Source organism: Cryptomeria japonica, chromosome 2 (genome assembly GCF_030272615.1).
Source record: "Cryptomeria japonica chromosome 2, Sugi_1.0, whole genome shotgun sequence".
NCBI classification, from domain to species: Eukaryota; Viridiplantae; Streptophyta; class Pinopsida; order Cupressales; family Cupressaceae; genus Cryptomeria; species Cryptomeria japonica.
This window is the reverse complement of record NC_081406.1, coordinates 257,846,711-257,860,506: the sequence shown is the minus strand read 5'-3', so window position 1 is coordinate 257,860,506 and position 13,796 is coordinate 257,846,711.

The window sequence follows — 13,796 nt, the reverse complement described above, 5'->3', positions numbered from 1 at the left end:
CTCGTAGCCTTGTAGACATTGGCAAACCATTTTTAGCTCCATAAACATTGGCGAAGATGGTAAAACCCTAAACAAATATTTTTGATGGAGACTTTATAAACTTGGTTCAAAATCAATGAATCAACCAATCAAAAAATTTCAATATTGTTCTGATGCCATCAAGAATAAATGTGCATAGGAAACGAGGAACCCATCAACTTAAAAAATTGTTTGCCTTGATTGTAACAAAAGAGGTTTTAGTTTGAGGAAGTGATGGGACCTTGGATGATCTAAGCATCTTAAAATTTAAGAGAGATATAGCTCTGCATGGTGAGGGTTATGTCTTTTCTATTTCTTTGTACTGTGTTTTTCTCCTTGTCATACCATATTTATTGTAGGATTTCTTTCTTTTTAATGGCCTCAGCCAACCTCCATTTAGTAGTTGATGTTGGTGTTTGAGCTTTGGAAACAAGCAATCATGGCACACCTGAACAAATGGCCTTGCAATTTTGTTCCAAAGTTATTTCATGAGGTATGTCTTCTAGTACCCCTAATGTTGTCTTGCCTATTGAAGACTTTGATAATACATGCAAATGGCTTGAGAAATATACCTTGATAAGATATTTTGTGGGTAGGGTTACAATTGAAAGCATTTTGCATGATTAGGTCGCTAAATCCTGGGCCCCTCATGGGACCCGACTTAATGGCATCCAAAATCTTACCAAGGATTTTTTTATATTTCACTTTTCCAATCCCACCCATGTTGAAGGTCTCCTTCATGGGCCCTAGATTGTTTGGTCTTCCTTTCTTATTTTTCAGCCATGGTCACAAGACTTTACTATCTTAGATGACAAAAAGCTCAAGGTCTTGGTTTGTCTTGAGTTTCCTAGTCTCCTCTTTCCTTGTTGGTCGTTCCTGCAAACCATTGTCTAATCTATTGGCAAGGTGGTTTACATGGAACCAAAATGTTATTTTAATCTCGACCCCAAAAAATAATTTATGTTGAAGTTGAATTGCCTCAAGACCTCAAAGAGACTGTTGAGATTCAAATAGGAGGTTGATGCTAATCACATAGAGTTCTCTATCTTAACCTTCCTAATACTTGATATCGGTGTCAATCCTCTACTCATAAGATTAAAAATTGCCCTCTGGTTACCCCAAGGACTAAAAGATCTCTCAAGGATTCTTCCCCTTTGTGCCTCTTTGAGGCTACTAAGAATGCGAACAGGTGGACTACAATGGTTTGGTAGGGGAAAATTTCTTTGATTGCTTCTCAAAAGCAGCCTGATTCTACTTCTATGTCGCTACAATAGGAGTCGATGTCGGTTCAACCCATGACTCTACCATAGATGCAAACTACTTTAAACCTTTATTCTTAGGGGAAAGTTTCAGCTACCAAGGATTTTTCCATCCCTACATGGGTTTGTACTCCTCAAGATGCTTCAATTTTTTTAGTTCAACCATCTTCATTGTGCCACTCTCATAGCCCTTCTAGGTGAGAGGCAAATGGCAATGAGATTCCAGAAAAATGTAGTGTGGCCACTAGGGATTCCTACCCTAGTTTTCGACCAAAGTTCTGATTTCTTGTAGAATAGATTCTCCTCTCTTAAGGATGGGGATGCCATGCAATATTTTAAATTATGAATTGTATCTCATTGAATGTATAAGGTCTAACTAACCTTGCTAGGAAGTATTTTATGCGGGATACTCGATAGAAATTCCCTAGCATTGATAATTTTTATTTTAGGAGATTAAAATTGCAACTTTCATGTTGGTTGTTGCATGTCATGTAATTTGGCCAAGTAGCCCAGTTTTTGCTTCAAACTATGAATCTAGTCTAGGAGGTGTCCTCACCCTCATCTCACCATTCTATCATTCCTCTATTCTAGACCATGGTTTGGATCCCACTCAATGGCACGTGGGGGTCCTCATGTCAATTGATAATCATTCTTTTGGGATCATTGATGTTAACTCTCACAGTGATTTTGTTGAAAGATCTCATTTGTGGTGCTGGGTAGTTGAGTCTCTTCCACCTGCCACTTGGGTTTTGTAAGAAGATTTTAATATGGTGGAGGTGGTCTTTGATAAGGAAGAGTTACTACCTTTTCATTGGATAGCTGATGAAATAGATGCATGATTTTATATGCACAATAAATAGGGCCTTTTCGACCCCAATATCGACTGTCATCATCCTCAAGGTGTCTGGCACACTTGGGGTAATTTTAGGGCTAGTTCTAAAAAAAAATTAAATGCCTTGATCATGCCATGATATTAGCTCAATCCTTCTTTTCTTTTGGGGAAAACCAAGATCTTCATATTTTACCTCTCCCCAAGGTTACTTTATCAGACCACTATCCCATTAAGTTCAACATTGAATGGCAAGTGGGTCAAGTATGACCATCAAAAAAATAAATTTAATACTTTTTTGTTGAGTCACCCACCCATGGTGGCCAACATTCAAAGGGTTTGGAATCTTAGGAGCCGATCCACTCAACTCTCTGGCTAGTTTACATGGTGGAATGATGTCATCTAATGCATGACTCATTTTCTCTGCATTTATAACAAGCAGTTGGTCATCCATTGCTAGCAGTCCTATGAGGCAACCACCATGGATTTGTATAATGTCATTGAAGCTTTGGCTCTCAACCCTTTTTGTTCTGAGTTGTAGGTTCAAGTTGCCTAGCTTTGTCAATAGAAACAAATTGCAAATACTTATGCTACGTGTGGGGCTCAAATTAAAGCTAGATTGCACTAGTTCAAAGTCTCCAAATATTTTTTCTTGGCTCTTAGGGTGTGTCACTCCTCACTTGGTATCAAAACAATTAAGGATATTCACATGATACTCTCTGATCTATTGGATATTTTTCAAGATTTTGTTAGACATTATGAGAAGGTGTTCACAACAAGAAGAAATTCCCTTGAAAGAGATCAAGCTTTACAAGAATGTCTCTCTGTCGTGCCTTCACATATTTGTGATTCTTAAAATGTTTTTTATGATCAATTTCTTACCCTTTGAGATCTCAAGGAGGCTATATTTTCCATGGTAGATGATAAAAGCACCAAGTTGTGATTTCTTCCCTTGCAAATTTTACAAGGCTTTGTGGATATATGTTGGCCCTGACATTCATCGAGTTTACTTGGAAGCTTTTCATTCAGGCTCCCTTGGTTAGCTTATCAATAAGGGAAACATTAAATTCATTCCTAAGGTTGGAGATCTAGAGGATATTTGCATTTGGTGCCCCATTACTTTTCTCAGTATCTCTTAAAAATAATTGCTAAGGCCTTGGCTCTCAAGATTTGTCACTTTCTTTCATAGATAATTTTCCCTGAAAAAATTGGTTCTATTAAATCCATATTTATCCTAGATAATATCATTGTTGTCTAGGAAGACATGGAGTGGGCTTATCGCTCTAAGAAAAATGCAATTTTTTAAAAAGTTGATTTTGTTAAAGCTTATGATCACATCGAATGACCCTTTATCATTGCAATGCTCAAAGCCCTAGTTTTTGGTCCTTGTTTCATTCAATCTATGCATTTATGTATGCTTTTAGACAATGCTTCTACCTACATCACCATTAATGGGCATCAATCCTCATCTTTTGGCCTTTTTAGGTACATTTGCTAGGGATACCCTTTGGCCTCCTCCCTGTATGTTTTGACTATTGAGGGTTTTGCATACCTTCTTGCTTCTATCATTTTAGTCGGGCACGTTAAGGGAATTTCCCTAACCGAGTCATCTTCTTAGTTGGTCAGTTTCCATTTTGTTGATGATTATTTTTTGACTATGATTGAAGATGAGCATAATGTTTAGATGGCCATTCAATTCCTTGACACCTTTTGTGTAGCATCAGGTTTGACGATTTGATAGCACAAGACTTAGTGTTATAGATAATCCTTTCCCCCAACTCCTTGGATTTTCCAATATGGGTGGAAATGGATTCAACATGGGGAAATCTTTCAATTTTTGGGCATTCCTTTATCCTTTTAGGGATTTTTTGTTGAGATCTAGAATGTAGTTCTTGACCATATTGTGAACAAGCTTGTCTTTTGCCAAGCCATTTTTGTTGGCTGGTAAATTCCAAATTTGCTCTAATTTTTTGGCTAGTACCCATGTTTATTATTTCTCTTGCTAGGCTCCTTCTAAGGCCTCTTACAACAAGTTGAAGAAGCTCTTGCAAGACTTTTTGTAGGCTTCTGAAGATGACCACCATGATTTTCATTGGGTTTCTTAGGATTATTGTTGTCTTCCTAGGGAGTCTAGAGGTCTTGGTTTTCTTTCAACCTAGAAACAAGGTCTTGCCTTGTGTGTCAAATTATTTGCTTTGTTTTGAGCAATGAAGCTTGGAAAAATCTCCTTAGGCATTACATTTCTTTAGGTTATCCAGCCCATAGGCCAACCTAGAAGGGGATTGATTTTCAAACCCTCCTAGTTATGACATAAGTCATTCAAATCCAATGGACTTGTTGCTAAGAGCATTTGGCGGGCTTGGGAAGCCATCAAACCTTGGGTCCATTGGGATGGGATAGTTTCATAAATGGCCTCTCTTTTAATTAGCATCATATTTGGTGGTCGACCCTCATTCAGGTGTAAGAGCTCCCTCTAGCCCACATTCTTGGAATGCATGCTCTACTTTTCCACAAGCATAGCATTTGCACTCCTCAAGATCTTTTCTCTAGAAGCACTATAAATATTTTCTCCTAAGAAGATTTGCAGACCCAATTTTGCCTCGACTGACCAAATCAACAGGCATTTGACATTGTCTTGTTGACCCTTCCTTTGAATATGCTTCACAATATTAACATCCACCCAATTAGGTTGTGGTTGAAGGATTAGCATTAGTTTCCCAACACAATCTTTTGTAATTACAAATCCAAATTGGTTTATAATTGACTTGTTGGACTCATTTTCCTATTATTACAACCTTGAATATTTGGTGGCATTTGCAATCTTCCCAGTCTATATAGCATCGCATATTTCATACCATTTGATCGATTATTGTTGAGCTGAAGATGGCACAACTCACCTGGTGTATTATTTTTAAGGCTTGTTGTTGGGCTCTTGACTTTGGCATTTGGGTATTTCCAAATCCTCATTGCCCTTTATGTGGGCATCCTGAGACTTCCATTCACCTCTTTTGGTATTGCAAAAGATCCCAATAGCTCTGGACACAGATTCATACTTTTTGTTGGCCCTTTTAGCCTGAGCCTTTCTCTTGGCATATGATCTTATTGGGAGATTCTCCCTGGTTTCCCTTCTAGTTCATCCAAATATGGCATGCTTTGAGATTGGGATCCTTTTCACATTATGGAAAGATAGAAATACTAGACTATTTTTTCTCATAACTATCTTGATATTCATGTTTCTATGTTTACTAAAGCATGTATAATTTGTAATGATATGTTGATCCATATTCAAGTGCAAGCCAACGCTATTGTGGTGAATTTGGGTCATCCATAGGAGCTTCTTCAGCATTGGGAAAATGCTTCGTATACAGCTGCCAGAGTGCCACTAGACCCTTCTATTTTTGGCACTTGATCTATGCCTTGTGATAGGTGGCACAACTGCAGCTCCTCGATGCATTTCTTGCACACTTCGTGCTCCCAAGATCTTCATTGACAATCTAGTGGTGGAAGAGACTTCTAGCACATGTGTTCCACCTCTCCACCACATGGTATCTCTACTACCAGGTCCTGAACATGGGAGGAGTGTACCCCCTACCTACAAGTAGCACAGGCTAGCTAGATACCGATGTTGATTCTAGTCGGCCTAATTCTTCCAAATGGCTTCCTCAGGTGCCACTAGTAATTTCTCTAGCCAAAAAGAAGAATGATAAAGAAGATGGCACTACTACTAAGGAGGTTTGGTGTTGGAATCAAGGAACATTGAGAAGGGGGTTAATTAGTATTCAAATTTTTTTAACTTTAATAACCTAATCTTTCAACCACTTAATGCAAATGAAGTAAAATGCAAAAACACAAAACTAAGATGAACAACACCACAACACCAAGATCTTTATGTGGAAACCTGGTTAAGGGAAAAACCATGGTGAGATTAAAACCCACAATATTAATATACTCTATTAGAAGTATAAAGTACAGAAATATTACATAAGGGGAATGCACATGCATTTAAGCACACTGCCTAGAGCTCACTGCTCAAATTACAATAAGGGCTACAACCTAGAAGGCTCACTACCTTAAAAAATTATTATAAGAGGTACAAGAAGGTTTGAACTATTTAATAGCATCAACAAATGCCTGAATATAGTTCTGGCTAAGCACAAAATACAATTGTCTCACTACTTTGAGACTCTCTACTCTGCTATGATATTTTGCATTATACCGAAGCACCAATCTTCCAACTGCACACATAAAACTATGCCCAACCTCTCATACACACTTCAAACATAACCATCAATCTACCAAATGATCAAATGAATCGGTCTAGTATATCCATAACATCAATTTATGACAATTCCATGTCGGCCCAAAAACTACATAACACACAAATGAAATGTGTTACCCAAGTCAACTCATTCCAATAAAAAAAAACTAAGTAGACCAAAATAAAATGTCCACATGCTTCCCATATGACATCTCAACAACCTCAAACACACAAAAAACTACCAAAATTACTTCGCACAATCCGCACATAAAATCTTCACACGCTATTGCCACAAAACACTATTCTACCAGAAAACTATCTACCGGATCTTCCAACTCACCCAAAAAAAATCACCAGAGGCCAAAATCATGGAATACTGTATATCACATGATAACAATGCTTCTCTGAGATCTGTGACACCAAATACTCAACACAACTAATCTACCAATGAAAACATTGTACACTTTGTCAGGTGACCTGTGATTCTCACTGGACCTCAATCAATTTTCTGGAATGAATGAGTCATAAAGTATGGATTGGATATCTAACTCAAGCTACCATTAATGACAACATCTGATCATCAATGTAGTGTCTCTCGCCAACAATCTCCCCCTTTGGCATTGCTGGCAACACTTAGTGAAAAATGATTGTGTCTGACCAAAACCAAAATATATACACTGCAACCAAAAATCTAACTATTGGACTCCAAAGAATCAAAGAATCAAAGATCTCCCCCTAAGATCAACACTTTTCACTCATCTATTCTCCCCCTTTGACATCAATGATAATGGTATGGTTCTGAAAATACAAAATGATATTTACATATGCACACACAGTCCTTATACACTCACAAAAATTTGAAGATGTCAACTTTATACTTCTTCAATAAGTCTAAGTGGTTGTCCCAACCTTTTTGCAGATTCTCCAACATGGTTATGCATCCACTGAACAAGTAAGATTGTGCCTCTACTAACTTTACATCTTCTAGACCATCACTAACCAAAGCATCTTGAGTATATTTGAGAGCACCCAACATAATGTCTAGCTTAGGAGTAATGAGACTCCTAACTTCTCCAACTCTACCAAGTATTCTCTCCCAATCAAGGTTTCAGCTTCTGATTTTCTTAGGTAGTGATATTAATCGATTCTCATGACTGCTCAATGATACCAAAGGGGTATTAACTGTCTGTGATATGCATTCAAGATCACTCTCATGCACCTTAGACTTCTACTCAATATTTATAGTGAGATTGTTCAAGGATAGACATAATTTATACAAGTTCCCACCTTCTGACAATGCATCTTTCATTCTCTTCACACACTCTCCTGAAGTGAATCTTCATTTGGCAATCATTATTTTTAAGTTTTAAAGCCTCTTTGCATTTAATTCCTTTTGGACCCTTTCCTCAACTAAATTTTTAAAAGATTCAAAATGTTTATCTATAGAATTAATCAAACTCCTTAATTTTCTAGATGGAGTGTTTGTAGTATCTTTTTGAAATGAAGGCATCAACTTTTCAAAATCACTAGTTGCCAGGATTAGCAACATACTATCCTCAATATGGGATTTGAAAAGATCCTCACTAGCCTTGTCTTGTGCAAAAGATGCAAGTTGAAGCTTTTGGATTAGAGATAGAGAGGCAAGGTTTATCGGACCTTGAATGAACTTTGGATCATCAATCACTTTCTTTCTCTTCACTGTCTCAGCGGTGTCTTTTGCCTCAGACTTGACTTCAACCTTGACCTCCACTTTTTCTTTTTATATAACTCTTCTTAAGAAATAGAGGATCAACTAGAACAACTAGAGGATTCTCAACCTTGTCCTTTCCATCACCTTCTTTCCCTGTATCCTCTTCTCTATCTTCTTCTTTCATACTGACCTCTACTTGCTCATCAGTCTGAACTTTCAAAATAAAAGTATCATCCATTGTCTGTTCAACTTTCAGATTAACTTGTGATGTCATGTCTTGTTCTTTTGAATGAGGTTCTTCTTTCCCTTTAGCCTCATTTACCTCATACTGATTATCCAACAAAACTTTTTTCAAAATATTTTCAATCTCCTTTTCAACTTCATCTATCTTTCCTAACCTGATTTTATTTACCTTATGCTTACTCTTGAATTCGTTCTTTGCTAGTTTAAGAAATATGTCAATCTCTTCTGTAGTAATAACTGAATGTAGGCTAACTAATACATACTCCTTTAGTCTCTCATCTTCTTAATATTCTTGATAAGTTCACTTTAGAGAAACTCAAAAGATCATACTTCTTACTCTCTCTCATCATCTCATATGTGACATAAATAGCAATACCGGAAATAGAATTTTCTCTACTAGAATAATAGATTTTATACCCAATGAAAATTTATGTGAACTTAATGTCATGCTCCAACATATCATTAATTATCAATTCCCATTTGTCAAATTTTGACCTTGTTGCATTGGTCACAATGTCATTCTTCACAACCTTTAGGGATGGAATTTCTCCGGATGCACATAATCTAGTTAAAACTTGAACGAATGTCTTGGTAAATTTATGAGGCTTATCCAACCATATAAATTCATCATAAACTCATCTCAAGATGACCAGATCCATTCCTATTTGTAGAAAATCATAAATATGATGAACTGCACAAAACCTTTGTCTTCCAAGCCTTGGAATTTCAGTTTCAACATCGAACTTTTATCTGCAAGATGATTGTTGTACATATTTAGTATTTAAATGCTACCCAATTCCTCATTGGGATAGTGCTTGCATACCCTAATATCTTCTATATTAAGTACTATGTAGGGAACTGATGAAAATGCACTTTTAGGATTGTCCTCCATGGAAATAAATGGATGGTTCTTGAATCTCGGATGTGCACGCTCAGTGATTTCAACAACCAAAGGAGTTATAGTACTATATGTAGCCATCTTATCAAATTCAAATTTAAAACTTCAACCAAAAAGGGGCTTCATTGTTAAATACCTTTCAACCAGACGCAAGATCGCACACCAAGTCTGGATATCACTTCAGAATCTCTGCAAATTCTCCTTTACTACGTTCTTTTGATCTTTCGCTTATAATACAAAGTGATAAATGAATGGTTAATTCACCTTTTATCCTTCACATACCTTACTTTTCATTGTAATAAATGCACTTTGCCCTAATATTTTTTAATACCCTATATTTCACACAGATCTTCTGTGGGCCTTCATATCGGCTCAAACTCTTCCAAAAATCCATCATAGATATCTGTGATCATCACATATACCTCTGCAACCTGCTGAAATCAGATATAGATCTCTAACAAAGGGTTTGAAATATTTTCATGAAAACCTCCCCCTAAGGCCGAATGCCTTAGTTACTGGATGAGGATCCCGCACCAGAATCAGGTGTGGACCCATTTCCTACCTTTGAATCATTCTTCTTCACCCAAGTCTTGTTCATGTGATCTTTGATCTCTTCAAATTTTTCTTTTTCTTTATCATCTACCTTCTCATACTTGTTCTTAGCTTCTGGGCCTCTCTATTTCACATTTATGCTTTTGCAATACTTAGCAATGTGGTCGGATTTGTTGCAAACATAACAAACAACATTCTCTTGCATAGGTTTGAAGTTCATCAGATTTCTTCTTGATCTGCACTGATTAGCAACATGTCTAAACCTATCACATGCATAGCATCTGACATTCCTATTTTGAAATTTATTCAACGCACTTCTGCATACATTTGCCTTATGACCATACTTCTTGCATTCAAAACATTGACTGGTAAAAGATGGAATAGAATTGTTCATCCTATTTCTGCATTGACTAGCTATATGACCAAATAATTTATTACAAACAAAAAAGTTACCATTGATTTTATGAGCATTAGGTTTCCTTACCAAAGGCTTTCTTGAGTTGTTCTTTTCTTGAGCTAACTTGGAGCTTTCACCTTTCTCAAATCCAAGACCTTGAGTATCATTGGGATTCTTTGACTTGCAAGCATCTCATCTAATGGCTGAGCTGGTCCAAAAATTCTCCTTGTACTCATTTGCAACATCAAGATCATATTTGAGAAGGAGGACCTAATTTCTAAAATCTTCCTCATGATCTCTGGCATCTTGAAGGTCACCCATCAACTATCCATTTTCATTCTCAAGTCTACAACATTTTCAGATTTATCTTTCAAGGACTGAGCAAGCTTTTCCTCATTCTTCTTCTTTTCTTCAATCTCCCTTGTCAATTTCATCACAATGCCTTCCATCTCATTCTTCTAAAGTGCATTATCTCTAGCAAGTATGCAACATTCTTTTGTCTTTTCCTTCAGGGCTTCTTCATCAATGCTTTGACTTTCTTTCTCCTGAAGCTCATCAACAAGCTCCTTTCTCTTTTCCTCGGACTTACTTAGTTTCTCCTTTAATGTCTGAATGAAATTTTCAGCATCCTTGAGATTTGTTTTCAATTCCCAGACTTTGGATTTGGATTGATCGAGATCATCAAGTGCAACAAGTAGTTGTTGTCTAAGGCCACTACAATCCATTAAGATACCTTCTCGAATCTTCCTCAAGTTGTTAGGCTCCTTCCGAGGAACTTAGCTCTGATACCAATTATTGGGCTACAACCCAAAAGGCTCACTACCTTACAAAATGATTATAAGAGGTACAAGAAGGTTTGAACTATTTAATAGCATCAAAAAATGCCTCAGTATAGTTTCGGTTAAGCACAAAATACAACAGTCTTACTCCTCTAAGACTCTACTCTGTTATGATATTCTGCATTATACCAGAGCACCAATCTTCCAACCACGCACATGAAACTATACATAATCGCTCATACACACTTCAAACATAACCATCAATCTACCAAATGATCAAATCAACTAGTCTAATACATCCAGAACATCAAATTAGGACAATTCAATATCCGCCAAAAAACCACATCACACACAAATGAAATGTGTTACTCAAGTCGGCTCAATATGATAAAAAACAACTAAGTGGACCAAAAAAAAAAGGTATGCATGCTTCCCATATGATGGCTCAACAACCTTGAACATGTAAACAACCATCAAAATTACTCTACACGATCCGCACACAAAATCTTCACACGCTACTGCCATAAAATACTGTTCTACCAGAAAACTATCTATTGGATCTTCCAACTCACCCAAAACTTATCACCAGAGGCTACAAACCTGGAATAATGCATATCACACGACCACAATGCTTCTTCAAGATCCACGACACTAAATACTCAACACAACTAATATACCAACAAAAACATTGTACACTCTGCTAGATAACCTATTCTTCTCATTAGACCTTACTAGACCTCAATAAATCTTCTAGAATGAATGAGTCATGAATTGCAGATTGGATATCTAACTCAAATTTCCATCAATGACAACATTTGATCATCAATGCAGTGTCTCTTGCCAATAGGGTGGTCTCTTCCGAACAACACCCCTAAACCTGATGATGTATGGGGTCAAAAAGATGAAAAGGACCCTTCGCCACCTCTCTCGACCACTACCTTAGACTCTTAGCAACTACTTTTTTAGTATTCATTTTTTTGGGTGTTGCTTGTGGTTCTTTATTTTTTTGGTTTTTCAGGCTTTTCCTGAGTGGCTCTCAATGGGTGATCTTGTATCCTCCTAAATTATTTTTTGTTGATAGTGTAGCTTTAAATATATTAATGGAAATGCTTATTCATACAAAAATATGGTGGCCTTTTTCCTCTGTGTGCTAGCCAATCTTCACAAAACTAAGGTCAACTAGCCTATATCTACCTGTAGCCAAAACAAGGGCCTGCTAATAATGAGTACACTTCCAAATAAAGGATGGATGCTTGCTAAATAGTAAGAAGATGATGCCATGCACTCACTCACAAAAGAACCAATGACCGCCTCCTTAAAATCTAATTGACCATGGTACAAATGCATGAACATACAAAGGGAACACTTTTTAGCGCTTCCTCTATACAACGTGCAGTTTAGGTGGATGGATATTCATGGATCCAAAATCCATACATTGTAGGGAATCATACTGAAAATTACAAGCTATAGGTACTCATATCCAAACTCCCAAAATTGGGAACCACGCATAGTCTACGCCCACTTATATGGAGGACCTATTTCACCATGTGAAAAGGTTGACTCCAATCCCACTTTAGCAATAAGAGTTTACATGAGAATTTAAAATATCCAAAATAACATCTAAATCAAAGACCAAAATATAAAACATGATAAATCAAATAAATCAAAGAACATTTTAATAATAACATTAAATAATCATTACAAAATAACTATAACAATAACATTCAACAATCATTATAAAATAGCTATATTTAAGGTTTTGGTTTCTATCTTGAAGAGATTTCCAAAACATTGTAGATTATTGGAGTTACTTCAAGATTGTTTTCTTCCCATGCATTCTTTTCTACTCTTTCTTCTCTCTCCCATTTACGAAAATTATGCTAAAAAAAGAATCAAAATTTCTCTCCCACCTTAAGTGAATTACATAAATTTAAAAGTGGGGATGACAAATGCCATCTTCATACCTAATTTATCACAAATCCTAAACTCTCCCAAGATGAGACACCTAGTTGCCTTGGGAATCTCTATGTGTCTCGACTTGGAGATTCCCAAAACTTGAGAAATGTTTCCATGTGGAATCCTAGTTACATGAGTAATACAAAAATCTTGTTTTGTTATAGCTACCCTAAACCAAATAGAGAATAAGATGTGGTGTCACATTTTCCCTCTTAGCAACTTTTTATTTTCATCACTTTTAGGAAATAAAAAATTCAAGATGCTTAAAAATAATTTTAAAAATATTTGTATGGTTAAAAAAAAAACCTTTTATGAGCCTAGACCTAACACCTAGGACTAGAATTTTGATAGAATAACCTAGTTCAAGTAATTAAAACCCTAAAAAAACTCACACAAGAAAATGACCCTTATTAAAGAAATTCAAAAGACCATCCCTAATAAGTAATTTCTCATAACCAAAGAACATTTACACCACTAAGAATATTAAAATCACATACACATATCACAACATTTGCACATTAAAAAAGGACCTTAATTCCTCTAAATGAGTTAAGATAAGGTGCATTGGTAGAAACACAATTGGGCTTTCTATCTACCCCAAAATTTTCATTCGAACTTGACATAGTTGATGCATAATCATTAGTACATTATATGCAATCATCAAACTTGGAGCATTGGTAACCAATTTTAATCATACCACAATAACACACTTTAAATCAATATCCATAAAATTCATTCACTAAATAACATTGAAATTTCCATATCTTATCGAGCCACACAATTAAACATTCTATACATTATAATATTATTTTAATAAGCCTCGTGTTTGGAAATCACCTAAGCAAAATCCTCTAATATCACATTTTGTCTACAAGATAACATTAACCATATCAACTCAATTATGTATATTCAATCTA